Consider the following 6,895-nt stretch of genomic DNA (forward strand, 5'->3'; position numbering starts at 1 on the left):
TTTCTCTCATCGCAGCAGTATGAAATTACATATGAGGATCCATACAGGAGAGCGACCTTACAAATGCTCGATATGTGATAAAGGTTTCTCTCTAAATTTCCGTTTGAAATTACATATGAGGATCCATGCAGGAGAACGTCATTTCAAATGCTCGATATGTGATAAAGGTTTCTCTCATCGCAGCAGTATGAAATTACATATGAGGATCCATACAGGAGAGCTAAAATCTGAAATACCAGGATCTGAAAAATGAGGTCGAGGATTTTGAAATTGAAGAAACCTGAAATTGTACCAGTGATAGTCGGAGCAACAGGGAATCCAATCCTGACTACATAAAAAAACATTCCAGGGAATATCACAACAAACAAACTACAGGTGGAGCCTATCAGAGTTTCAGTGAGGATTCTCAAATGGGCCCTTGGAACAAAGCTATGAAAATGAAGTTTAACAAACTGTTTCATGAATCGTGATCTTTACCAAAAAAGGTGGAGATTTTGAGTTCTAGGATAACTTTTTTTATATTTACTTATTATTATTATTTTTTGTTCTCTTTTTATTGTGACTCGTGTTTAGGAATTTTGTTTTCTTTCTGACTTATTTGTTTTTCTTGTCCCTTTTTGGTTATGCTCAGATGCCATCTTGCCGTGGCAGTTTGACCATCAATTTTTACTCAATCTTTGATGTTGTCCATGTTTCATTGACGTTTGATATGGGGAGAACACCCTTGTTGTAAAATTGTTCATCAGAAGAAGACTCCTGCTTACGTTTTCCTTGAAACTTGAATTTGTGAAGCGTTTTGCAATAAAGAGAGGTCCTCAAAGCACAAATGCACTGTCTGTGTTTTTGTGAATATGTAATGGGACTTTATGATCAATTTATTAGTCAGTGGAGAGTATCCCGGTGTGTACCTTGGTTTAGAATAGGTACGCCGTATCCCTGCGTGTTGTAAGAGGCGACTTAAAGGGTTGGCATCAGGAAGGGCATCCGGCCATAAAAACATTGCCTCAAAAAGAGAAACATGACAATTACAACTACATATGGGCAGGGTACAGCCTGAAGTACCCCGTGGGGGACCCCACTCCCTCTCGTCAAAACTCAAGGTGGGGAACCCGATCAAAGCAAGGGTGGAAATCACTCCATTTATGATGATGAAACGTCTGATGCCTGAAGTGGAGATCGGTTTCTGAGGTTTGGGACATGGAATGTAGGGACAATGACAGGGAGATCAGGAGAAGTGGTGGAAGTATTGGTCAGAAGAAGAGTGGACATATGTTGTGTGCAGGAGAAGAGCTGGAAGGGAAGTGGTGTGAGAATGGTGAAGGGTAGGCAGGGACAGAAATACCAGTTTGTGTGGCAAGGGTGTCCAGAAGGCGTGAATGGTGTTGGTGTCCTGTTTTCTGAGGAGTTTGTAGACAGTGTGTTGAGTGTGACTAGAGTGAGTGAAAGGTTGATGATGGTGAAAATGATGATTGGAAAGCTCTTGGTGAACGTCATCTCGGGATATGCTTTGCATGTCGGACGGAGTGATGAAGAGGACACGTTCTCGTGTGCAATAGAGAAGCTGATGGAAAACGTGAAAGATGGGGAAGTTGTTGTGGTAGGAGGAGACCTAAATGGACATGTGGGAAGGAGTATGGACGGTTTTGAGTGAGTTCATGGGGGTTACGGATATGGTGTGAGAAATGGAGAAGGTGAAAGGATTTTGGAGTTTGCTGATGGAGCTGATTTGTTGATTTTTTTTTTTTTTTTTTTTTTTTTTTTTTTTTTTTTTTTTTTTTTTTTTTTTGTTTTGTATACAATATCGAGGCTCGTGAAAGAGCGAACATTAATCACACAGAAAGACAAACCGACACATAAAACATATAACATAGGGAGCGGTAGACAAGATGGGGAGAGAGGGGGAAGGACACAAACACAACATTTGAGAGCAGGGACCGAGAGACATGGAGACATCGAGAGATCTGAGAGAGGGCGAGGGCTTTGGGGGGGGGGGGGGGGGCGTGGGAAGGGGGCAGTGGGAGAGGTATAAAACATATGGACACTGCCAGGACTTCCAGGAAAGAAGTTGGAATTTCAGACAAGGTGGATCTGGGGTGAATTAGCGGGGGTAGAAAAGATCAAGGTTTTGGATGGGGGAAGATAAGAGATGGTGGTGAACAGCTGTTTTAAAGACCTGGAGGGAGGAGTGGGATTGAAGGGAGTGAGGGAGTTTGTTCCAGAGGCGGGAGAAAAGAGGAATGAAAGAGTGAAGGTGAGCGGAGAGCCGAGATTTCGGCAGTTTAACCATCAGAGGGTTGCTGGCAGATCTTGTGCGACCTGTAGGAATATTTGGGGGACAGAGCACAGAGAGAGCTGGGGGTGCAAGGCCGGAGAGGAGTCGGTAGAAGACAGAAAGACCACCTACCTGCCTGCGGTGAGTGAGTGAAAGGCCCTCAGAGATAGCTTCATCGCGGGAGATTCCAATAATTCTGAAAGCTTTGGTTTCAACAGCGTGAAGCCGAGCTAGGTGTGAGGCAGGAGCACCGGCCCATAGGGGAGAACAGTATTCCATTGAGCTGCGGATGAAAGCCTTGTATGTGGTGAGGAGCTCAGGTGTGCCGAGGAAGGACTTCGCACGACGGAGGATGCCCAGTCGGCGACTGGCTTTGGAGGCCAGCTTGGAAATGTGGTTTTCCCAAGAAAGATCATGGCAGATAGTGAGACCCAAAATCTTGAGCGACAGAACTTCTTGGAGAGGATTGTTGAGAAAGTAGATGGGAGGGTTGTCCAGTCGATCTTTTCGGAGAGACATAGTAAGAGTGTGAGATTTGTCAGGATTGAAAGACATGTTCCACTTGTTTGACCAGTCTGTGATTTTGTCCAGGTCTTCAGAGAGTGAGGAGGCAGCAGACTGCCGATCTGAGGGAAGAGGAATGGAGCGGCAGAGAGTGGAGTCATCAGCAAAGAGATAGAGAGGATTTTCGAGAGAGTCAGAGAGATCATTGATGAAGACCAGAAAAAGCACGGGGCCCAGAACACTGCCTTGGGGAACTCCAGCCTGAACAGGAAGAGGAGATGAGAGAAACCCATTCAGGGCCACACGTTGACGACGACTAGAGAGGAAGTCCGCCAGCCATGCGTGGAGATTTCCATGGATACCAAAGGAGGAGAGTTTGGTGAGCAGAGCGGGGTGCCAGACCGTGTCGAAGGCACGTGATATGTCGAGGGAGACAGCTCTAATTTCCTGTTTGGCATTGAGGACCTCCATCCATTGTTGAGACAGCAGAAGCAGCATGTCCAGAGTAGAGTGACCTGGTCTGAAACCAAATTGATGATCAGAGATCAAGCCATTGGAGAAGAGGAAAGATTTCATATCAGAAGCAATGATGGATTCCATGACTTTGCTGATAATTGGGAGAAGGCTGATTGGTCTGTAGTTGCTAGGATCTGTTTTTGCACCTTTTTTGTGCAAAGCGGTGATGTTGGCTGATTTCCAAGCAGATGGCAGTTGACCTTGAGCAAAAGAGAGGGTGAAGAGAACAGCGAGAGGGTGAGATAGAGCAGCAGAGCAGGATTTTAGGACCCGTGGGCTGATGCCGTCGGGTCCAGTTGCAGAATCAGAGTCGAGGGTTGACAGAAACTTTTCCACCTTGTCAGGAGGAAAGGACACGGAGTCCAGGAGCAGCAGGGTACGACTGGGTATGGTGGGTACAGAGAGGGATGGGTTTGGGACACAAGATTTAGAGACAAACACAGAGTTGAGGCATTCAGCTTTTTCACGTGCGGAGTCAGCTGTATAGCCGTTTGAGGTAAGGGAGGGGATGGAGGGGGAACAAACACCAGAAACGGATTTGACCAGACGCCACCAGGATTTGGAAGAGGGAGACAGATAAGAGAGTTCGGTCTTGAGAACGGAGAGATATTGTTTCCTGGCTCTCCTGAGGGTGGACACACACTTGTTTCGGGCTTTGTGAAAGGAAATGAGATTTCCTTCCGTTGGATTTGCTTTCCAGGAGACGAAGGCAAGTTGTTTCTGGGCAACAGCCTCACCACAAGATTCCGTGTACCATGGACGGGAGGAAGGGTATGACAACTGAAGACGAGATGGGATAAATCTGTGCATGAGAGAGAGCAATTTACTTTGGAAGAATTCCCAGGATGAGTTGATGTCAGAGGTGGTAGAGATGGGAGACCAGTCCAGATGATTGATGGCTGCTTGAAGACCGTGCCAGTTGGCCTGAGTGAAATGCCAGACTCGTCGACGCTGAGCAGGCTCCCTGAGGATGGTCAGAGAGATGTCCACTTTAACAAGGACATGATCAGATGATCCGATCGGAGCAGAAGAAGAGCAGCAGACATTTTCAGGGAAGTTAGTCATAACCAAGTCCAGAAGAGAAGATGTTCCGTTGACTGAGATCCGGGTCGGGAAATTGACAGATTGTGTCAGTCCCAGTGAGTCGCAGAAGTCCTTTGCTGAGGAGCCATGGCTGGTGAGAGAGGTACCCACACCCAGCCAACTGGCATGATGACAGTTGAAATCACCACATATGAGGAAGAGAGAGTTGGGATGAGTAGATAGAAGTTGGTCCATATCATCAGACAGCGAGATGTAGATGGAGTCATCATGCCAGCGGATTTGTAAAACTCAGTTCCAGAAAGAGGATAATAAGCTTGTTACATACATGTCAGGTGGGTCGACAACAACCGTTTACCTGCTCTTGCGTAGGTGAGACAGTGGGCACCTCCGAAACATAAAGGTGATCCCGGGGGAGGAGGCTGTTTCCCAGCACCACTTGGTTGTCTGTGACATAAGGGTGAAAGGTGCGAGGAGAGCTCGGCGGGTGAAGTGCCAACCGATAAGAAGGTGTGGAGGTTGAAAGAGGTGACAGTGAGGGAGGCATTGAAAAAGAGGCTGAGTATGGTCGAGGATGATGTGTTTGAGCTTGAAAGTGGTTGGATGTCAATGAAAGATAGTCTGTTGGGAGCCATTGCTGAGGTATGTGGATGGACAAAAGGACCTTGGAAAGGCACTTGACAAAAGGCACTTGGAAACATGGTGGTGGGATGATGAAGTTGGAAAGAAGGTTGACGAGAAGAGGAAGACGTTCAAGGAGTGGCAGAAGGCAAAGGGTATGGGGGCAGAAAAGGCAGAGCATTAAAGTTAGAAGGCTCCAACGAAAGAGGTAGCAAAGGCACAGGAGGCATGTGGGAAAATGTTCGGAGAACACTTGGATTTGGAAGAGGGTCAGAGAGCGGTATTCAGGATTGCAAAGCAGATAGCGAAAGAGAGGTGTGATGTGATGGGGGTGAGTTGCTTGAAGGGTGAAGTGGGACAAATCGTTGTGGACCCAGACTGAATTAAAGGAAGATGGAACAGATATATGGAAATACTGTTGAATGCAGAGAATGAATGGGATGGCAACAGAGAGAGTAACCCAGTTTTCGTACTGGCAGAGAAGATAACCGAGAAGGAAGTTGTGGAAGCGATAAAAGCAATGAAGAGTAGAAAAACGGGAGGGCTGACGGGAGTTGTGGGAGATATGTTGAAGGCAGCAGGAAGTTGGGGTGTGAAGAGAATGACAGAGATCTGTAACCTGGCGGTGAAAGAAGGCCGCATTCCAGTGGATTGGGAACTGAGTACCCGTAACCCTCTGGACTGTGGCTCGTATCGAGCGATAAAGTTATTGGAGCATGGAATGAAGGTATTGGAAAGGGTGTTGGAGAGGAGGATAAGGAAGAGAGTGAAGATTGACGAAATGTAGTTTGGATTTATGCCATGAAGAGGAACGACAGACACGCTTTTTATTGTGAGGCAGTTGCAGGAGAAGTACGTGGAGAAGAGGAAGAAGTTGTTTCTTGGTTTTGTTGATCTGGAGAAAGCATTTGATAGGGTTCCACGGGAAGTAGTGACATGGGCATTGATGAAGTTAGGAGTGGAGGAATGGTTGATCAGAGTAGTGACGGCAATGTACAAAAGAGCACGCACAGCTGCAAGGACGAAGGGCGGGAACAGTGGTGAGTTTGAGGTGAAGGTGGGAGTGCATCAGGGGTCGGTACTCAGTCCACTACTATTTGTAGCTGTGATGGGGGTGCTGGCTCGGAACGTAAAGGAGGGTTTACCGTGGGAGTTGATGTATGCAGATGATCTGGTGTTTATTGCAGAAAGTATGGATGGACTGAAGGAGAAGATGAACAAGTGGAATGAATGTTTGGAGACAAAAGGTCTGAAGGTGAATTTCGGAAAAACGAAGGTGATGGCAAGTGGTAAAGCATGTGGTGAGGTGGAAAGAACTGGGAAGTGGCCGTGTGCTGTGTGCCAGAAGGGTTTCGGAGTGAATTCCATTCAATGTACAATGTGCGCTGAGTGGGTTCATCAAAATTGTAGTGGTTTGAGAGAGTCATTAATCAGTGTGGCAGCTACATTCAAGTGCAAGGTGTGCACAGAGGGAGCTGCAGATGGAGGAAATGCTGAGTTGGATCTTGGAGACGGCATGAAGCTGGAAGGTGTGAAAACATTTTGTTACCTCGGAGACATGCTGAATGGAGAAGGTGGATCAGACTCGGCAACGGTTGCTCGAGTGAGATGTGCATAGAAGAAGTTTCGGGAACTGAGTGGTGTGCTGATGAGGAGGGGAGTGTCGTGGAACCTGAAGGGAAAGGTGTATGCTGCACGTGTGAGACGTGTTATGATTTATGGGGGCGAGACATGGGTAATGAATGTCGAGCAGCAATGAAGGCTGAAAAGTGTGGAAATGCGAATGGTGGATGTGTTGAGTGTCGTTGAGAGAGAGAAAGACAAATGATGAATTGCGAAAGATGATGGGAATAGAGCCTGTGATGGATGCTGTGAAGAGAAACAGTTTGAGATTGTTTGGTCATGTGTTGTGGAAGGATGAAAGTGACTGGTTGAGAAGAG

Source organism: Myxine glutinosa, chromosome 1 (genome assembly GCF_964187855.1).
Source record: "Myxine glutinosa chromosome 1, kmMyxGlut1.1, whole genome shotgun sequence".
Classification (NCBI taxonomy): Eukaryota; Metazoa; Chordata; class Myxini; order Myxiniformes; family Myxinidae; genus Myxine; species Myxine glutinosa.